General features: G+C 36.1%; 1 protein-coding gene across 6 annotated transcripts in view; it reads right to left on the reverse strand.

Annotated features, from left to right (window-relative positions):
- The window catches only part of DMD (dystrophin), a 1,017,291-nt gene that overhangs the window by 126,432 nt on the left and 867,781 nt on the right, over positions 1–23,078 (reverse strand). The window lies entirely within an intron of this gene.

Genomic DNA, 23,078 nt, shown 5'->3' on the forward strand with positions numbered 1-23,078 from the left:
TTTTATCTTTACCCTTGAAAATCCCACTAAAGTACCAAGCAAGCAGCCAAGAGGGGGTGGTTGCTATAAGGTTCAATAGTGTACAAATTACATCTACTAGCAGCTTTATAGCCTATATGATAAAAGGATGCCATAATCAAGTTAGACCTAAGAATAGGATCACATAAAGCAAGGCAAAATATTTGAAAATAATGATAGAATATTTTAGAAATGTTTTAAGTAAAATAACAGATAAGAAGCATTCACTTAATGTAAATAATGTGTGTAAGGAAATGTGTCAACACTGCCAAAGAAAAAGGTAAAAGTGATCTGTTTTTATCATCCTAATTGTGAGGTATATAACAAGGAAATAAATGGGTAAAGCAAAAAAAAATATATATTTTTTAAGTAAAAAGCAATCCACATTTTGAAAAGATTTTTTTTGTTGGTGATAGGAAGGAGCAATTGTGTAATAACGGAGCATGGTTCAGTTAGAAGGGAAACATGATGATAGAATTGACTAGCTCTTTGATATGGCTGTCTTTCTTTGCCAAATATTCTTTGGCCCTCGAAATCTTGTTTCACTAAACAGAACAGAAATTTAACATCAGGACATGATTTTTCTGGTTACAGTTTCAAAATTGACACTGTGACCAAAAGGCCTACCCCTCTCTTTCCTGAAGGCATTTCTCTCAAATGCTTTTCCTGCAGCTTCCTCCATTTCTGTGATTCTCCTCTGGCTTTCTATACACAGGCAGACCAATGTGATGTTTTTTTGTTAATCCCCATTGACCAGCACATCCTCACATAGCTCAGCTACCAGCATTTCATCATATAGCTTCTGTTCTTACTTCTACTGTTTTCTTGAATCCAGAATTGCTCACAGAGTAATGTTTTTACTGGTAGGTTTAAGGCTCTGTCCTATAACCTGTGCTTTTTCTGTTTAATCTTGTTGTTTGCTTTGCTAGATAAAGCTAAGCCTAGAATGAGGCTGAACTGTGGTTAACTTTTGGAACCTTGGGCAGAAGAAACCTAGGTAAATGACAGTTTAAGCCCAGAATGAATTACATGGACAGATGTTCTGTTAAGCAACGCTTCACACTAGGGACTGCCTTTGGGCCTGAGTTCACACCTATTTCATAGCATAGACATGAGCTAGTGAAGTCTAAGTGCATAGAAAACAATGATAGAGCTGTTTCTGGTCATCAATATCATCAGCTCCAGTTCGGAAGCAAGAATTAATGTTATACTGCTTTTAATCAAGAAATGGCCTTTCAATTAAGACTAAGAAGATAATCTGAAACATAAACCAAACATATGCAGCTAAAAAACAATACCGCAAAAAAATCAATAGAATTGTGTACGCTTTTTGGAATCCTCTTGAAATAAACCCCGTAACATATCTGTTTTGTCATTAGGACACTACTGGTTACTATAGAAACATAAGGCTCCTTCTCTAGTAGTTAGTTTTTCAATAAACCAACTAGGATGGAATAGTGCTGCCTGGCATGCAAAACCTCCAAAGAGAATGAGAGCTCTACAAATAAAGAGGAAAACGGTGTTTCAGATAGGAAAATGATAGCAGCCAGCTTGTGACAAGAACAGAGTATAAGAACCTCTTGGTATACCTGAGTACTGCCAGCTCACAGCCTGTACAACGTCTTTAAGTATGCTAAAACTGAAAATTTCAATCCCTTCAAAATATCCAGGTGCACAAAATTACCAAACTACAATTTTTAGCCATATATACAAATCCAGCAAAAAAACCCACACCTTGTACACTTCAGGGTAAACTTTTAAACTGAACAGCCTTGGATGTGGGCTATGAAATATCTATGTCTAGAGGTAGATTTTGTCAGTCAGAGATGAATGAAACATTAGGAAATCTTGAGTATACTACTGGAAATATCACTTGAGAACACAAAAAGTTATTCCATTTTGCTGCCAGGAAATGGCACTTATTGACGTATTCATAGAATCATTGAATGGTTAGGACTGGAAAGGACCTTAGGTGCCAAAAGATGAAATAATTGTTAATGGCAGAGCAAAGAAAATTATCACAGTCTCTATGGGTTTTATCAAGACTAAGATGCTGTCCTATTTTGAGCTGGGATAGTTATTTTTATTCCTAGTAGCTGGTACAGTGCTGTGTTTTGGCTTTAGTCTGAGAATAATGCTGATAACACACTGATGTCTCAGTTGTTGCTAAGTAATACTTACCCTGATGAAAGACTTTTCAGTCTCTCATGCTCTGCCAGTGAGGAGGGGCACAAGAAGCTGGGCGGAAACAGACAGGACACCTGACCCAAACTAGCCAGAGGAGTATTCCATACCACAGCACATCATGCTCAGTATATACCAGTGAGGCTGCGGTGAGTGGCAGCCAGCAGGTGGTGAGCAATTGTACTGTGCATCACTGTTGTCTATTATTTTTTCTTTTCTAATTTTATATCTCATTGTTATTTCCCTTATTAGTATTATCTGGTACTTTAGTTGTTAAACTGTTCTTATCTTAAGCCATGGGTTTCACTTTCCTTCAATTCGTCTTCCCATCCCACCCAGATGTACAGTATATAATATGCAAAATAGGACTATGAATTACATTTGGGTATCTTTTACTTAAAACTTTCTACAGGATTTCTCCACAAGTAATGTTACTAAGGAAAACAAACCACATCAATAGGTGGATTTCTAAAAAGTCAGCTACTATTTTATCTGAATCAAAAAAATTAAGGTTTGGTTTTAATGTCTAAGATATTTTTATATCTGATTTTGGCTTAAAAACAAATATGAGGATTTTCTGTAATTGGAATACTTGAACTGTTGCTTTTCTTCACTGAGGGTACGTGCTCGATGAGAGATGCATTTCCATTATTTAAGCCACTGATTTATGTAACATCTATATTCTTTCAATCATAACAAAAGAAAGAGCCACAGTAGTGCAGTAAACATTATACTTGAAGCTGAATACGGAAATAGTAAAAATCCTATACCGATTTTAAGTGATATTGACATGGAACATAAGCAGCTTCTGCTAAACAAATGAACAAATTTAAAGAAAAAAAAAATTCCACTCCTTGACAGAAAAACTGATGAAACAAGTTCTGTTTCCCATAATTTGGATTCACCCATGTGAACTGAATATATGATCAGGTTCAGAAAAACAAATTACAGCACTAACAAAAGCAAAGCTATGTCACGTAGTTGTTTGGAATAGTTTGTAAGTACTTTATACAATGCAGGGGATGGATTTGGCTTGGGTCTATTGCCAAATTTTTTTATTTCTTTTTTTTTTTTAATTTTTCTGTGGGTAAACTGAGAACATTTTTATTACATCTAAAGCATTCTTTTGTGTTTATGTCCACATTGAAGGACATGCCTAGATCAAGAGGGAAAATTAAGTTTTTTTTATTCAATTGTCAATCTTTTTCATGGTCTCAAATAGTACCTAACACCAACTATTAAAGTATTCTGGAATTACTGAGCTGTTCAGAAGAATGTGAAGCAGGCAGGAGCTGTACCACATCATGTTAATTTTGTGCCTGTAAATGCTGAGTGGCCTCAGCAAAGAGCTAAAAAAATAAGATTTCTCATTTCACAAATCTTAAATTAGTCCATGTACAAATTCCATGCAGGGAATTCCCTACACCCTAGATCTAGCATGGTGTCTTAACTCTGCCTCAGTCTTCCCCATAGCTCTGATGCTCAACTGAACAAGTTCAGTAGAAGAAACTACCTCTGGGGTGCTTATCTCCAGGCAGATGATTTCTGATCACCGGGCTAAAATGTACTCCACAAAATGAGTAGCTCCAATGCTGTATGAGTGAAAGTGACTGGTCAAATGCCTGTTTGTGCTCAGCACACTCAAGACAATTTACATTCAATGAACTCTGCAAGGAATTTATTCAAAAAAGTCTTTTTTTTGTGAACCTTAAATGGTCATAAATGGCCAGTGAACATATGTAATGAGAAAAAATGAGGTAAATGGGAAAGTTACAGGTGAAGACCTCCACCTTCGTTAACATTGAGGAAATTCAGAAAGAGACTTCCATAGGTTCCAAATTCTAATTCACCCAGCTTCCAGTAGCTGAAGGGGAACTATAGGGATGCTGAAGAGGGACTCTTCATTAGGGGCTGTAGTGGTAGGACAAAAGGTAACGCATTTAAACTTAAACAGGGGAAGTTTAGGTTAGATATAAGGAAGAAGTTCTTTACTGTGTGGGTAGCAAGGCACTGGAACAGGCTGCCCAAAGAAGTGGTAAATGCACCATCCCTGGCAGTGTTCAAGGCCAGTTTAGATGGAGTCTTTGGGTGACATCGTCTAGTGTGTGCTGTCCCTGCCCATGGAAGTGGGGCTGGAACTAGATGATCTTAAGGTCCTTTCCAACTCTAACTATTCTATGATTCTATGAAGAACAAAGCATACTAAACTGTTAGTAATCTATTAGATGCTATGCATCTACCTTCCTGATATACTCAAATAATGTCTCTTGAAGTGCTTCTTAAAGACATCTAACATTCTGTGTTTGGCTTTCCTGGTCAATGTTAGTGGTAAATGTGCAGATGCACACTCTTGAGCAAAAAGCACAAAGAGTTACGGTTCTTCCTAAATGACTTCAGAACCAAAACACTTTTGATGTTATGTAGCTTAGTTCAACTGCTGCCATACTAGTGAAGCAGCTAAAAAAATGCATCATACACTCATGACTCCCTGCTTGCAAGCATTAATATATTTCAAAGACTATTTCTTGTAAAAAGATTTAATAATTTTCTCCTTGTTCTAACTTTAAACTGCAGTCACTTTTGTAATATTTAAATTTTTCTCAGAATATTTGATAAGCAAGGAAATAAAAAAGCTTATGACAAAAACAGAGATTAAATTAACATCCCTTATCCTCTTGTAGTGTGATCACATTGTCATAATTGAAAGTAACTGTCAATTTTCTTCTAAAAGGCTAGGAAGAGATGCAAATGCTTCAGAAGAAACACTGTTCAGAATAACGAATTAAAACCCATTCTGTTGAATGTAGTTATTTGTGTTCGTTTAAAAAAACAGAACCAAACAGAAAAACCCAAACAAAAACACCACCCCACAGAAAAGCCAATTCTACATGTGACACCAGTGATGTTATCTGAAAAGTCAATGTAGTTGAAAACATGAAGTTAGCAAATAAGTCTATACAAGTATATGACATATCCTTGCATGTTATGTCTCTCGGAGCTCACCCTGGGTTATTTTTAGGTGTATCTCCTTAGAAATATCTTAACATGCTCAGCTAAGTAAGGCAATAAGTGGTGGGTGTTTTGTTTTGTTTTGCCTTTCTGTTTGCTCTGCACACTTCATTAGATCTCTTCAGTTTCTAAGTTGGCTTTTACTCTATTTATGAAAAAAAGATATCTTTTTGTCTTTGACACTCATGGAAATGAAAAACAGTTTCTATTACCCATATTTATAAGCCAGATCATGCTGCCATTGAAAATATTTAATAGTGCTATGGGCTATTTTGATAGGGCTTTATTAATATTATAATAGAAAAAAATATTTTAATTCTCCTTCTTCCCAATTCATTATTGCTAGGTCTACTGACATGCTAGTCAAGTGCTAGCATCCAAACATAATGTGAAGAGAGAATTTTTTTTTTTTGTTGTGTGCTTTTTTTCATATTGCCTTAAAAAGAACAGGAAACTTTTCATCACAAGATTTCTCTGAATATTTTCACATTCTGAACAAAATACACCAAATATAGCAAATACTAGAACATCTTTCAATCCACCAATAACACAACTCAAAATAGGGAAGGAGGAATGGGTTTTATTAAGTTCTATTTTGTCAAACTACCTCACTTTCTATTTTAAGATCATTAACAGAGGAGGAAGGAGGCCAGGTAGATATCACCTATTCCACTCAGGGAAATTAGGCATTTACATTTGAGCTTAACATCTTCAAATTGCTATTCATTTGAAACACAGCAACAGCAGAAACGTTTCAGGTCAAAATACTATCTTTTCTGTAAGGGCATTTAAGGGCACACACAGTACAATATATAGACACTAATTATGTAATTATGCACCCCCAAATGCTGGTGTGCTATACGAAGGTGTGTGAGTAGCAAGTTTCAATACTTATTAATATTAGACAGTATAAATGAAATTACTGGTTAAAAAAATACAAAATATAAAGAGTTAAGACAATTGTTGAGTGGTTGAACATACACGGGTTCTGAGGAAAACCAGTAAGAAGGAAAATAATAGAGGATTCTCATCTAAACAGCTATATTCACTGCAGTAGCAAAATGACACCCAATCTCCTTTTTCAAAATTTGCTTCACTAAAGGCTGTTCTCATGAAAAGAGCAATTTTCTGTATTAATAAGCATGCATACAATATTAAAATAACGCTCCTTTAATTCCCCCACCCTATTAATGGCATTTCCACCGCTTCCTGACCTTGACTCCAATCACATCCAATTTGACTGCATATCAAAGGAAACTGGCTTCTACAAGACCCTCTTTAATGTTACCCAGCAGTTCTCCTCCCAAGAGCTGAAAAGCTTCTTTCTTTTCTCTCACTGACTCAGAGCTGCCAAAGCAGTACAACGCTGTTCTTTACAAATCAATAAACAAGATCTGATCTACTGTTTTTCTAATAACTACCAAATTCAGCCACTCACTATTCCTTTTATATTAGGAGATAAGGATGGCTTTAACTAAACCCACTTTGTGCTGTTAATGAGGAGCAGCTGGGGAAAAGGCAATTGATAGTCATTGTTCTCAGCTGCTGAGCTTCAGGTTTAAGTCTTGAAATTTACTGCATTCAAAGCATAGCAAAGGACAGCTAGTTTCCTGGTGAAAAGTTTGGTAATCTGAAATATTTTGAGAGTATAAAAATTAACATGATGTGCGCTTATTTCCTATGTTAAAAAATAAAAACAAGCAAAAAATGTTATTCCCACGCATTTACAGCTCTTACAAAGACTAAATTCCAGATTACTGGGTCATGGTAAGATTTTATCCTTCAGCAGAATGAAATCTGAGTGACTTCATGTAATTCTCCTTTCAGTAAAGTGAAAAACAAAAAAGAGATCTTAAAATGTAGTAGGATACATGTATTGTGTTTTGACTGCTTTTTTTTTAATCTTCAGGTAAAACAGGAGAGTAAAATGTAATAAAAATTCAGGAAACATCTTAAAGCCCTGGGCATAGAGCCTTAGAAAACTGTAAATAAAAGAACAATCTCCCTGACTTGATATGTCTTCTGTGAATAACCAGCCATTGATTCTCAGGCTTTTGTTTTATAATCCTATATCAGCGAAGTTCAGGCTTTGTGAGTCTCTATACATAAGCAAAGAAAGTTAGGTCTTATGGTTTAAATAACAAACATTCAAATTTAGAGGGAATAAACCAGCTGTAAACCCTGTGAAATCATAGGAACAAATATATTTGGGAAGCAATTATCTTAAAAAACATGACTTGTTTTGTTTTGAATTAAAGATATTCTGCCAGAGAGGCCTAGCATTTGACATCTCCGCTGCTCCTGTAAAAGCTGTCACATATGCTGATGGGGGATCTACAAGGGAATTGGCTTTCACATCACCACACATTCCTCATTTCCATTCATATACTTTTGTGCAGTGTAAAGCATTTTACGAAACTGATATGAGCTAAGCATGGACTCAGCCTTTTAAAAGTACAAGAAATTCCTATGCAGTCTCCCATTCTTCAATATTTTATTAACAAAGGTCTCAAATTCTTGACTTTCCAGCCACATTAATTCTCTTTTAATACTGCCTTTGTATAAAATTTAATCAAACTAAACTATTTTTCTGCCAGATTCCTTGTATAATTTTATTAATTATGATAGCTAACAACTCCTTTTTCACAAAACAGCACCGTGCAAATTAAAAAATTTTGAATTCACAATTTACATTAGCTTCAAAAATATAAATACCCACTGACATACCCACTGCATTCCACCCCAAGTGGACTGAAGCTTACCTAACCATATCTCCATACACTTGTACATTGCCTCTATATTCCTTTTAGGTTGCTTCTCCATGCTTCCACTTTCTGTATCTTTGAGTTCTGCCAGGAGATCCTTACAGGACCATGGTGATCGATACAGGCCACCTAGCATTTTTGCCTGCCTTCCTGCTCTTCAGGATGGACCAATTTTGAGTTTGCAGAGAGTGATCCTTTGGTACCAACCAACTTCTTGGACCTCTCTTCCTTCCAGGGCCTTATCCTTATTCCAAGCAGGTCTCTGAACAGGCCAAAGTCTGCTCTCCTGAAGTCCAAGACTGCCTTCAACCTCCATTTCCCAACAAGCCCTTCCTCCTTTGTGAGGATGAGGTCCAGCAGAACATGTCTTCATTGGCTGCTCTATCCGTTATTCCAGAGACCTTTCATCAGTGCTGTTCAGGAACTTCCAGCATAGTGCTTATGACTTGCTGTGTTGCCTTCCAGCAGATAATAGTGCTGGTCCCCCATGGGGACGTTGGCCTGGGCCTGTGAACATGAGGCTATTTGTGGTTGCCTGTAAAAGGTCTCAACCTATTTTTCTTCCTGGTAAGGTGGCCTAACGGAGACACCCACCACAATGTAATCCATACTGCTCTGCTCTTTAATCCTCACCCCTAAGTCCTCAGCTGGCTCCTTTTCTAAGCACATCATTCCTACTGTAAAGCTCTGCCTTATGTATATTCTATACAGGCCCATAAAATATCCTTAAGGTTCTGACTACACAGACTGATAGATTCAGTGGTTTCTGTTCTACCTTCAGCATAAACCTGAAATTATGTGCTATTAGTTCTGTATTGTAAGATGGGGAAAAGAGAAACTAAAATGTATATGCTACCCTGAACCTCTAGAAGCTTATTGATCTTAAAATGAATCTAACTTTGATGCAGTCTGACATTTTCAAAGTCAGTGTGAACTGAGAGCTGGCAACTAGGGACAGAATGTGTTCTGTAGTAAGTAAACCCGTCTAGTATGGAGGTCAGCATGGCACATATTCTTTCTGAGATCAAACCTTACTTCTGAGATCAAGGTACCTGCAGAATATATGCTTTGAAAGGCACATAAAATTCCTCCTCTTTTTTTTTGTTAATAACAATGATTCTATCCTTCAGGATTACTCATAATCCATGACTTTTAGGTGGTATACTGTGATCATCTCTAGGCACTCTAACCAAGAGACATGTGGTTCAGTTGGAGAGAGCCTGAAGAAATGAGTTATGGTGACCTACAACAAAGGGTTGAGTGAGCAATTGCAGTTAAAACTGAGGAAGAGAAGTCTCAGAAAATCAGGAAACAGGCACAGATCTGAAATGCTAGTTAGTCTTTTCTTTTCCTACTATTAATATATGAATTTCAGTTGTGTAACAGATTGTATTTAATTGTGCTATAAAAAACCAGAACATTTGGGTTTTGAATTATAAGCTGTGATGAATGATAAGAAAAAATTCTGCCAAGGGCTTTCCATTTTATGTTAAATATCATAGGCAACCTATATATGAAGATACATGCTCTTCAATCATTCTGTCAGGAAATAGAGGGAATGAGGAGAAACTTATTTTACAAATTTTAGGAAGAACTGAAAGGGAATTCTTTAAAGCACAAACCTCAGGTTTTCTTATCTCTTATGCAATGTGCTTTTGTACCAAATATAGGGGAAATCCTAATTCCCCAAACCAGAAATTCATATTATTGGAAGGGGAGAGAGGATGGAATGTAGTGTAATACAAATTATTCCTAAAACTGAATATATGTACTCTTTCAGCAGTAATGTTTATATGGAAACATCAAGTTCATAATATTTCCAGAGTTGTAAAACATCATTAGTATGTTAAACTAATAAGCATCTCTCATATTTTCTGCAAATCTAAAATTATGATGGTCTCTTCTACTGAAGGCAATGGAAGCAAAAGTGTTTTCATAGAAGCTCAGTTTCACCATCTTCCTCCCTTTTTCTTTCCCTCTAAATCCCCACACGAGTCTTATCAATTCTATGTACAGATAATTTCTCAATCATTTTAAATCAAGAAGGTTTTGGCAACTTAAAAAAATAGAAAATGTAGGACACACTACCTCAAAATATCAAATGTCAACGTGCTCTATTGTGACTGCACAAACTTGGTACTTCTTTCTCTCCCATTTCTACCTCAAGTGGGTTTCAAGGGGTGCCTTCTTTCTTCAGTCACATTTGTATTAAGTAACATCTCACTCCACAGGAAGTCTTGTGAGTTTCACTGACACTATTCATGGAAAAAGGTACTGTTTTGCATGAGTGAAGGCATCTGGACTGGGACAGGAAACAACACAGCATATCACCTCCACTGAGAAATCTTCACAAAAGATGTGCTGGGTATTACATTTTCCCTATCAAATGCTTATAGAAAAGGAACTTGCAACAGGGAAGTACAGGACATTGATCTTGAAAACCTGTCTTGAGGCCATTAACAGCTCCCATTGCTTAAGAAAAGAAGTGGTACATTTAGATTTTTGGTACACATATGCTCTTGTGATGGTTCTTAAAACAGTATACAGGAAGCTCAGAGGTAAAGAAAAGTGTTGCAGGGTAACAATGACATTGCCTCCATCTTTCCCCTGCATTTTTGCCACAGAGCTTCTGTGATTGGATTATTTTGTTATCTTCAGTCTAATTATATGTTTAAACATTTTGTAACAGGAAGGGCGTAAACATTAATTATGATAGTGTGGTTGCTAAAACATTAGTCTTTTTAGGCTCTAACCATCTACAGTTCCTACCCTAACATGATGGTTTGATAGATATGTTTCTTTCAAGAACTGTCTCTTCACTTTTGGTGGATGCATGGAAAGTAACCTCAGGTGTACCATAGTAAAGTAACCTTAATATACAACCATAAAGATAAAAATTTTCCTCTTCCTGTGGCCTTTTTTATTTTGCTTCTCTGCTGAAATACTGTTATTTCCCTTTATTATATTTTTTACATTTTTGAAATAGAACTGACTCCTTTCTACTTAATTTAAAAATATTTCTAAGCAATTAAAAATCCATTAATCTTTTTTTGTACTTTATTGGGAAATGTTTTTATCAATATTTCATAACCTATCCCTAAGGTTAAGCCCTACTGTCACTTAGGAAGATTTTAATGTGTTGTTTTGGGGGGTTTAATTTTCTTTTTCCCTCTTTCTTTTTTCTCTTATTAAAGAAAACAAAATCATGTTGCACTAAAAATGCCATTTGTTTCTGAAAGGTCAGTTAATATACAGTTTTTGTGCCATGGGGAATGTACCTTTTGGCACTCAGGGAACTATAAGTAGAATGGCATGCAAGAAATGTTTTGTTTTATAGCTGTCCCAGAACATAAGCCTATGATTTCCTGTATCAGTTCAGCATCACCAATGAAGGTTATTCTTTTATAGTCCTAGTTACCTTCTCTCACTTTCATTGATCTTTTCTCGTATTACTTTTATTGTGCCTTTTCCCCAGATTTGTGAATTGCCAGTGCTGTTACTAGCATTAGTTTTGGGAATAACTGCTCATGACTGCAAATAAGAAGCTCATAGCCTGGACCTGTATTTTATACAGGTTACTTCTAAAAGAAGCAGAGGCTTCATTCACTGTTGTCTTTACTCAGAACTACTTTTACCTGATTACAACTCTGAAGTATTTTCCCATCTTCAGCTTCCTTCCATTTGTATTGCCCTCTGAGTTCTTTGGGATTATCTTTCTCAAGATAAAATAATATTCAAGAGACTTCAATTTTCAATCCTGTCTTTTTCGCTGTTTTATTTTTTTTTGTCTCTCTCATTTGTTAAGTATCTTCATTCCCTTTTATAATTTCAAGTCACACTTCAAAGCCCATGTCACTACCCCAAATGCAATGAAAATATATTTTTCATACATATATAGTAAAACTATCAATTTTATCTAGTAATGTTTATAAATAAGTGCTGAAAAACTACTTAGACTGAGCATGCTGCTCCATATGTAATACCATGCAAAAAGGTATATGGGGGAAACTGAGTAAATGGGATTTATCTGTCCTAACTCAGGAGTCCTATAATGAGACAACTAAATCAGCCTTCCTTGATCAGAAAGTAAGAGAGATATATATTTCCTGATAAAATTCCTCTCATATTAAGACAGACATCTCAGAATAATCCTCTAAAGATATTTATAAACATGTTTTGTATGAAGTTAAATTTTCCTAACTGAGTTTTAGTGCAAAGAAGGAGGATTCTTGGGAAGACTGACAGAAAGAATACATGGAGGAAGAAGAATATAGGAAAGCACAGGAGAAGGTAAGGCAAAAATGTTCTTTATTGGGAAACATGATAGTGTAATAATGCATAATAATGGATTCTAAGTGCAGCAGCAGTTACTTCCAAACCTTCCCTAAACAGATCATCTATTTGGTTTTCTTTTTAACTGTACAGGGTAAAACCAGTAAGGTGATATCAGTAGGGAAACTTTCATTAATTTCATTATTTGCTTATTTCATCCATATTCTTACAACTGACAATCTCAAGGGTATACTACTCTGTTTCAATATGTTTGCTCTATCAAGTGCTAATACAATACAAAGAGTAAAGCTTCATTTTATGAGATTACTGACTGCATGGATTAAATGAACTTTTATATGTTGTTCTTCTCCAATGAACCTTTTGAAGATGGCCTTTCATTCTCAATGGATTCTGCAGAATGTTTTAAAACCCAGCAGCTGCCCAAGCTTGGGAGTATCCATAAGATCAGTGATTAAGGCTCCCTGTTATCTGACACTTCTTTGTACACAGCTACAGCTCCTGATTTTGAACAATAGCCTCTTTTACTCCCTGAACAAGACATGCATATAGCAAACTGAAAGATAATAAAATGACTCAAGGCAAATAAAAATTCAAGTGGAAACAATTGCCGATAAGATTGATACTACACTGATTGAAGATAATGGCAAAACTCCTATAATAGTGTAATGTGACTTGTGAGAGGGGTTGCCCTCATCCTCCAGCTTACGCTTTCAGATCTGTGACTTAATTTCAAGTGACATGAAAGCAAAACCTAAGTAATATATATATCCCATACCACTAAACCACAAAGGTACACAACTCTTAATTCCAATTGGAAGATACATTCTATTATTTCCAGAGTTTATTTGAGAAGAATAGGTGTTTATCTTAAAAAAAAAAACCAACAAATAAATAAACAAACAATCCCACCACCTGTTTATGGAGGCTGTAGAATGGTATACAGTGAAGGTTAAGAGTTGTACTCATGAAGGATCACAGCTTATGCATGCATTGAAGAAAACCATTACTTCACATGTGTCAAAAAAAAAAGCACTATCACATAGTGCACTTGGTAAGTGCCATAAATTTTATACAATTCCAGTAATGTTACAAGCAAAATTCTTTTTTAATCTCTTGTAAGCCCTCTCTTTGCAAAGCTGAATACCTTATTTACCACCGTGAATCTATGAAGATCTCAGACAAAACTAAAATCTTTGAAAATGGCTTTTTTCAATCCCCAGATCTATCCACTTCACAGAGTCACATTCTGCCATGAGCAGAGGGAGGCTTTTTCATTCCCAGTGGAACAAAGCTCCAAGCTGCAGCCCTGCGGGAAGCTGGAATTAAAGCTATGATATTTTGTGTTTCCAGGAAAAATGGAACTGGTCTATACTGACTACTGACATTTCTCAGACTTCATATTAGTGCAAACTTTAAACACGCGTTTTCTATATACCAGTTTAAAAACAAATGCAACAAACTCCAGAACAATGATATCTTGTAGAATTGTTAAAATGCATTTGTCATCTGCACAGCTTCATATATGAAAGATAACCTTTAGCCTCCAGATAATGTCACATTTTGAAAAACACTGCTGCTGTTTATTATTGAACACCATAAAAATCTCTCTTAAATTTACCACCTCATTTTCACTGCTATCTGTAGTTTGTCACTCCTTTTTCTTATTTTTTTTTCCCCCAGGAGTAAATAATTTATATCTGTTTAGGCTTGCCTTATTACTCATGTGTTTCTAGGAGCAGAGACTTGGGAAATTCTAAGAACAGAAGAGATCTTGGGGAATTAAGACAGTAAGAAAGACAGAGATCCTGAGCAATGCTGATGGGGAGTGAAATGCAACTGTTTGTGAAACAAGGAACAATAATGGAAGAGAAGCAAAGATAAGATTTCCAAAGAGTCTAAAGCCAGCCTCAAAACCTGAATTTACAGTATCTGTATAGTGGCACCATATAATACACTGGCAGGCAATTTAATTGGCAATTACAACACTTCCATTTATTAAGTCAGAAAGCCTTTCTGAATACCTAACTTAGAAGCTATGGCTATCACAGTGACAAGTTGACATGTCACCTTCAGTTAGGCAAATAAAGAAACAAATGAGCATTCTCTTGAAAAAAAAAGAAATCTGTTTATGAAGGACTTAATTATGAAGGGCTTGCTCAAGAAAGGATTCCACAAGACAAAAAAAGAAAAACCATTCTTACAAGTCATAAAACTTAAAAGTGATATCTATGAAAGGTCCTCCCTGTTTCCATAACATGCTTTTAAAAATCAGTGAAAGGCCATCTTAAAACCGTGCATACAGTTTAAGAAGTAAGGATGGACTTGGTTCTACTTTCAGTAAAATACACAGTGAACCTGCTATTTGCTTTAATGCTATAAGATCATATGTCATACTTTTCTATAAAATTTCATTAACACTTCTGAGATTGAAATTTATTCTCAGGGATTACAGAAGGTAAAAAAATCCAACCCCAAAACAACACCACCAGTATATAACAATAGAAATGGTCACTTGTCTATTAGGTAAAATAGGATTATGTAACCACAAAATCAAATGGATGTCATTAAAATTAGGTGAGCAGTCCCATTGTCCAAGTGACAAACATGCATTGTGCTAGTATAGCAAGGTTTCGTAGCCGTGGTGGGGGGTGCTGCAGGGATGGCTTCTGTGGGAAACTGTCAAAAGCTTCCCCCATATCTAATAGAGCCAATGCCAGATGGTTCTAAGATGGACCCACTGCTGGCCAAGACTGAGTCCATCAATGATGGTGGTAGAACCTCTGGGATAATATAGTTAAGAAGGGGAAAAAGAAAACAGCAATTGCAGCTGGAGAGAGGAATGAGAAAACATGAGAGCAGCAGCCCTGCACACACCCAGGTCAGAGAGGAAGAAGGGGAAGTGCCCCAGGCTGTTCCATTACAGCCCATAGAGGTCTAGGTGGAGCAGATATCCACCTGAAGCTCCTGGAGGACCCCATGCTGGAGCAGGGGGATGTTCAAAGGAGGCCATGACACTGTGGGAAGCCTGCACCAGAGCATGTGTAGTGGCAGGACTTGTGGCCCTGTGGGAGACCCACACTGGAGCAGTTCATGAAGAACTGCAGCTTGTGGGAAGGACTCCTTGGAGAAGTTCATGAAAGACTGTCTCCTGTAGAAGCGACCCCACACTACATTAGAGGAAGTGTGTGAGGAGTCCTCTCCTGAGGAGGAAGGAGCAGCAGAGACATGTGATGAACTGACTGTGAATCCCGTTCCCTGTCCCCCTTTGCTGCTGGGGGGTAGTATGTAGAGTAAATCAAGAGTTAAGCTTGAGAAGAATGGAGGGGTGGGAGGGAGGTGTTTTTTAAGATTTGGTTTTGTTTCTCTTAATCCTATTCTGATTTGATTGGTAATAGATTAAATTAATATTTTTCCCCAAGCTGAGTCTGCTTTGCCTATGACTGTAATTGCTGAGTGCTCTCTCCTTGTACTTATCTCAGCACATTAGCCTTTTGTTATACTTTTCTCTTCCCTGGACAACTGGGGATGAGAAATTATAGGGAGGTTTTGGTGGGTACCTGTGTCCAGCCAGGGTCAACCCACCACAGTACATCAGGATGGCTAGAAATCCGGAGGCAGAAATAATTTTATGTAAGCTTTTTCACAAATTAATATAAAATAAATATAATCATATCATCTGTAAAACGCAAATGAAATTGGGTTTGCTCAATATACTATTTGCTGCAATGAGTAAATACATTCATATGAGATACGCAAAGGAATTTCATTTAGAAATTATTAACTAACAAGCAGAAGTTTACAAATGGAAAATACAAATATTTAAATGTTTTTTTGTGTGTGTTCATACTTAATTTTTTTAACTTAATGAAAATCCTAAGTAATATTATTGCGGATGTCATTTAAGTCTGAAACCTTCCTGTCCTAGTGTGTTAGCTTTTGTCTGTCCATTCTATATCAGTAATGACAGTCCTTATTTTTAGTACTACATAGATGAAATTTTGTTTCTGTTATAATAAACATATGACTATACAACAGATTTTTGTTGCTCCATGTACTGTTTTACTTGCTCTGTTCGACTTTTAATATAATTTAGTTACATACAGTAGGGTTTTTAGGCCTTTTTAAATTTGACTGTTAAAAAAAAGTAAAACCTCACTGTAGGAAGGATTTTCCTTTTTCCTTATCTTTCTCTCAAGAGAATCCATTCTCTCTGTCTTCTGCAGATCCTACTAGGCCTTTTCTACCCTGATAGGTGTTTTCACAACCTCCATAGCCTTCCCCCATAGTTTCAGGAAAAACCTAAACTCTTAGCCAACCAAGCCTAAGACAGAAGCCATTATTTAGACAGTCTATTCAGTCAATACCTCCACCATACAGTATGATGCCTCTGAACAAACAAGTGCTTTGATTACATACTGCTGGAATAGCAATGCTGGCCTACAGTTGTGTGTCTGTAACTGCTTTCTGGCTGCAGAAACCAGATTCCATTCTGATGATCTGTAATTGCTTTTGACTGTGTAATTTTCATGCTTTAGAGTTGCCAACAGTGTCAGACATGAGGCTCTACTGTAGCTACAAATCCCAAAGTGAACTTTCAAAACTCCAGCTTGAGAAACTAATAGAAGAGTCGCTGAACTGAACAGGGTGCAGTGAGACAGAAAAATTTGGTAGGAAACCCACATGGTCAAAATTTCCAAGCCTGTATTTTAGAAAAAACACCCATAGTGGAACTGGGGCTGCATTTAGTTTTAAAATATATGTCCTTGTAGACCATTCCATGGCATTTCCCTAAGGACATCCACTCTATCAGCGTGTTTCTAGTTCAGCTTCCCATATTGCATTTTCTTATTATTTAGATTTTGGCTTGTACAGGGGAAAACAATCATGCCAATCAGGAAGAAAAAAGGGAAAAATGGAACAGCTGTGAAACCATGAATACAAATCTTGTACTGTTTATGTTCATCATATGAGAGAACAACTGACAGGATCATGTATCTGAAGGGTACAGAATTTGGTAAAGAAAAAATACAACTTTATAGGCTTGTGTGAGCAAAGTGTGCTAATTTTATAATGTTTCAGATTCTTTTGAAATGTAAATTTGCAAAGCGATGCACAGAATACTTAAGAAAGAGACATGTTCTTTCTGCTGTGACTTACACTTCCAATGCCAACAAGAAACTCCCTCACCTGATCTTTCTGTTCTGCTACTCCTCACCATTGCCAATGCCCTGTTAAATTCTGCATGGGCTCCTGTCATTTGAATATATATCACTGTTTGAAGTTATTCTTTAGAATTATAAGTGTTCTTCTATTTTTTTTTCTTGTCCTCCCTCCTGTGGTTCTTTTCTTTTTTTTCCCTAGTAGTCATCCCCCCATCCCTGCAAACATTCAAGGTCAGGGTGATGGGGCTCTGAGCAACCTGATGTAGTTGAAGATGCTCACTGGAGGGAGTTTGAAAGAAATTACCTTTAAAAGTCCCTCCCAACCCAAACCATTTTATGATTCTATGATTCTATAACCTCCAGACTTAAAAAATGCACTGCCTGCACTGCCTCACAGCAAGCCATGTTCTCCTTTATGTTCTTTAAAGTGTGGCCAAAAGTAAAGCTGAAAAAAAATTTCCAGAATCCCTGTTATGACAGCAAATTACAGGTTAGGCTTCTTACAAAATTTACTTTTCTGCCCACTCCAATTGATTTTTCTTTGGATAATAGGATGTTTCATTCCTGACCAGTGCAAATATAAGAATTCCCATTGTGGCTCAAGTGTTTCTGTTTCGTGAAGTCCACATGAATCAATATTTTGACTGCAATACCTACTAACCAAACTTATACTACTGTTTTCTGTGCTGCTTAGAAATAAAAGTCCTGACAACTTGTAATTTTTTTTATATTTCTCTTTATTTTGTGGCAACCTGAAACACTTTCCACACAGTTGTAAAACCTTCAAAGTCTACACACAGGCAGTTGTTGGATTTAAAATAATTTGGCATTTTTTTCCCCAGCCATCCGTTTGCCTGCTGCAATAGCCTAGTACTGCAAGAACAAAATATATACCTGCTTTTCAGCTCTCAAGCATATTTTTGTTTCCCATGTTGTCAAAAGATGTTTTAATATGTGTTCATAAATACATGCATAGGAATACATTTATACAGTAACTTCTTTCCTACCTAAATCATCCCCAAAATTGAATTATTCTGCCTATGGTTAGAAGACTTTATAAAAAGCATGGTCTGCTTAAGTACAGTATAAGGTACAGAACATTGGTGAGCAAGAAAAAAATTAAAATTCAGTTGTGATTGCTTCAATAAGACTACCAGAAATACAAAATCATTCTTGTGAAGCCGTTTTCTAACTAGCAAAAGTCTGAACTGCCAGAAGACCTCTGAAGGCCTGGTGATATATAAAAACTGTGAAAACTGGTGAAATAGCACATCTTTAAAACAGTCGGGGGGGGGGAGGGGGGGGTTGTGTTTTTTTTCACATCCAGCTGCACAAGTTTAATACGCTGAGTTAAGGAGGCAGAAGCAAATTCATTTCCAGAGAACTAATTCACCCCAGGCCAACACTGTCTCCTGTTTTTGATCCAGTACAGGCTTAGCATCATTGACTATGCATTTACACAGTACATAGTCATGACTACATCTCTCTAAAGCTGCAAAGTGAGGTATATCCAGAGAGTTATAATCACTCATTTGCATCTGCTTAATGGTTCAAGACAGAATCAATAACACTGGAAACGTGAGGAGAGCCTTTAAAGTTAATTAGGCTGTCAAAAGATGTAATTTTAATATAGACTTTTTTTTCTAGTTTTAAAATTTTCAAAATGAAACCTTGGACTTGTTCAAACACTGTTCTCTTGAGAAAATGCATTACTAATCTTGACTCCTACCTCAGCAAAACAATTTTGCCTGCCAGTTTTCTGTCACTGTTATGAGTACTCGTAGTTGTTTAACAACAGAAGTGGGCTTTGCTTATTAATTGGGGAACCTATGCTTGCAGTTAGCATTTCTTCCCTAATAGATAATATTAGCTATAGTATCTCTATGCAAAATGTTCTGGCCTTAATCTTTAAGAATTCTAGTGACTGTAAATGCAGATTGAAAGATCCCTTTACAGGTTTCCTTGCATACCAGGTTATATTAACTACAGAATATTAGGAACAATGGAAGTCATGTTCTAGAAACTGGATTTCGTACACTATGAACTTGTTTTCTTAGGATAGCAAGACAGTTCTCATCATAAGATCATATTAGGTCTGTCTGTTGTTGGCCAAACTATGATCTTAAAAGCAAAGAATGAGGGACTAAATACTTAGTTAAATGCCTACTATTAAGCAGTGAGCATTAACAAGAAAAATGGAACAGCAGTAAAGAACAGAGAAATTAAAATCTTGCTGGTCAGACCACCTTTTGTAAATCCGAACGAGACTATGATTTTGTAAATCCAAAGCATTACTGAGTAATCAGACTTGAATATTACTTATTATTTAAAAGACAACACAAAATACACATCACAATAATTTGTAACTGAGCACTTGCTTCATATTTAGTAGAATGGAAAAGCTCTTTGAATTCAGCAGTACTTCAAAGCTTTTAAATAAACTGCAGATTTGATGCCTCTTTCCTGACCTTTCTGGGGTTCAACAGTATGTTAAACATTGAAGCTTAAGAAATGCTAAGTGCCAGAAATGCCTTGGCATCTTCCTTTGCAATGTAGGATAAACATTCTTGATATTATGGTATAGAAGAAATGCAGTCCTTTGGGATATTACTGTAGAAGACACTATTATTATTACTACCTAGACATGCTCTATGCCAATCAGGCAATACAAAAGATTTGAATGTGAACTCTTTGTTAGCAAACAGCCCTTAAAAATAAGAGCATATTTTGTTAGAAAGAGCACAATTGACTCCAGCTTCTAGATTTGTGAGTTTATAGCTCTAACAATCTGCAGACATTGCATCAACTATCAGAGACACTGAAACTACAGCAACTGTCCTAGCAGCAGCACTACTCGTCTCGTAAGTTAGCTGAGTACGCTGATCATAATGATGCTGTTCATTACTTCAGAATTTCTTTGGAAATAATTATTTTGGTTCATTTAGAAGCACTTCCTACATCTGAGAAAACTGTCTCATGAGTTCATAAACCTAATATCCTACCCAACTTTCTGTTTTACATATTATGTATGTCTTCATGGAAAATTACTCTCTCACTGTTACTTTCCTGAACACTTTAAGGATACATTGCAATCAAACTTCCATTCAAAAAGCCTGCTGTACCACAAATAGAGCATTTCAACTACAGAAAATAAGAAAAGTACAGAAAGACTGTCCACCATTTATCCAAAATCAGTTATTTAGTCAATAATTCCCATCATCTAACTAGGAGAAGGAAATCAGGTAATGCTCCCCATATAAGATCTGAGATGTTGACCAGCTTAGAAGTAAGTGTTCATGTTGAAGGCTGCTAAATTAGTTTTTTGTTCTTTGGAAAAGGAGATAGCATTGAAAGTTTGACTAATAGTTAAATTCACTCCAACACTTCCAAGAAAGCTTTTGATTTTTTTTTAACACCTAAACAGCAAATACTCTATTTCATGCATATTATTTTCTTTGACAATGTAAATTATCTATATTATGCACACCACTTTTCATTTATAGAGGTAAAGTTGAGGGAGCTCAAAATGTGGTCACATTTCCTGGAACATAAAATTAACATGTCAAGAAAAAATGAAACAGAAAGTAGCATTATTTTAAAAAACCCTTTTGTAGTTTCACTTAGATAATTTCAAAAGTCTTTACACTTAAAAAATTATATAAAGTAAAAAAAAAAAAAAAAGCAGCTTAGTTGTTCTGTCCTAATCACACTTTCTATTTTTACAAGGGATTTAATTATGAAATTCTTGAAGTCCTGTTGGTTTTGATGGCAAATTTGCTTTTTCCTAAAACAATGACCAGGAGAGAATTAAAAGTTCTGCATATATGTGTAGTTATCCTGATGGAAAGGATGATGTTGTGGGACAGAGACCATAATATTCATGTGTGTAATGAAAAGCAAACCTGAGTCTTTCTAAATGCCAGTCTGTATTTTGTATTTACTTTAAAGGCCATGTGGAATGGCAGTACTAATGCAAATCCCAAGAAGGAGGATTGGAACAATCAAGTGCAGCTTCTCATCGTTTATTTGTCAGTATGGAATAAATCAAGATAAACAGGTATCTCGGGGAAGCAGGCAAATGGAGTTGTTTGCTTTGTCTCAGATTTATAATCTGAGAGATATGATACTGGAAGGACTTGAAGTCCTTGTACATTTTCTTCTATTTTGTTGTACAGATCGTAGCATTCTGTAAAGTGCACTGCAGACAAAAAGATGAAGGAAGTCTAATGAATGATGCTCAGATTAAAAGAATCAATGAAAATATCCAGCTGTGCTAAAAAGGCTTCAAGTTACCATTTATGCAACTGATGCATGCAATAGGTGTTAGGAAGGAAAAGAAAATTATTATGAACGGTCTCTTTGGCAATACATCAATGTAATTCACTTTTCAATTGTAAGGGAAATGTACAGCAGTAGAAATAATTTGAATTAGAAGAAAGCATATGCTACTGGAAATTCTGCTTGCTATCACTTGTAGATTGTAATCATAGGTATAGATTCAGAAAGGGAAGCTAATTGGAATTGTTGAGTCATGAAAAGAGATGGACACCCAATGCAGAGTTTCAATTAAATAGCTATGCTATAATGATGTGTAGTACTCCAGCCTCTCTTTGCCTCTCCATATTCCTCAGAGCAGACTGGGGAACAAGGGAGAAGCTAGATGCTGTGCTGGAAATGCATGGGATCCTATGAAAGACTCCAAAATGATTAAATTGTCTTGAGCTCTTTCTCACAGGACCTACTCTCCTACTTCTTACACCTCTGACAACAAAGAAGGTTGCAGACCCAGAGCTCAAGTAGCTTTCCATGTGCTTTACAACTAACCCAAACATACCTGTGCCCTGAAAAGTCTTGCCAGTGGTAGTTTTGTAGTAGTACAAACTAACATCAGTATGACATTGAAAAAAGGACAAAAATTGACATGGAATATAAACAAACCAGCACCAACACATACGAGAATAGAAAAATGCTTCTTCCACAATCATTTATAGGTTGAGATTTCAGATGTCCAATCCTGTTATAAAATCCATAAACCAGAATAAGTATTTAGAAGAAAAAACCCCTTCCATTTGAAAAATATAGTTGGTAGAAATCTAGCAAATGCTTAAATACATCTTTAAAAAAATTATTATGTTCTCTTATTTAAGAATCTCAAACAGGAAGAAGTATAAATTATAGTGACTATCCCAATAAATTTTCAATTAAAACTAAATTAATGTAGAGACATTTAATTATAGTTGTACTAGTTTTTACAAACGCAGTTAATTAAGATGCTATCTAAAATTAAAATCTCACCCAAAACTCTTTTACATTTCTGCAGCTCATCTGATACAGGCATAATTAAAATTCTAGAAGTTCACCTATGCATCAAATACTAGGGAAAAAGAGAATCAAACCCACAGCCACAACCAAAACTTACTGAAGTAGTTTGAGAGACTGATGCTTTAATAGGATTTATACATTCCTCAGAGTGGGAGGACAGCACACACAGAAACCTCAGAAACAAACCCAGTTTTTCAAATCTGCACAGTTATTTGTTTAGTGTAACAGGCCAAGAACCTCTGAAGATTTTCCACAAGTGAAGGAGGATGGATTGACATGACCAGGAAACAGGGAGATAAATCCTGCTGACTTTGTATGCAACTTC

The sequence above is a fragment of the Melopsittacus undulatus genome, chromosome 2, assembly GCF_012275295.1.
Source record: "Melopsittacus undulatus isolate bMelUnd1 chromosome 2, bMelUnd1.mat.Z, whole genome shotgun sequence".
NCBI lineage: Eukaryota > Metazoa > Chordata > Aves > Psittaciformes > Psittaculidae > Melopsittacus > Melopsittacus undulatus.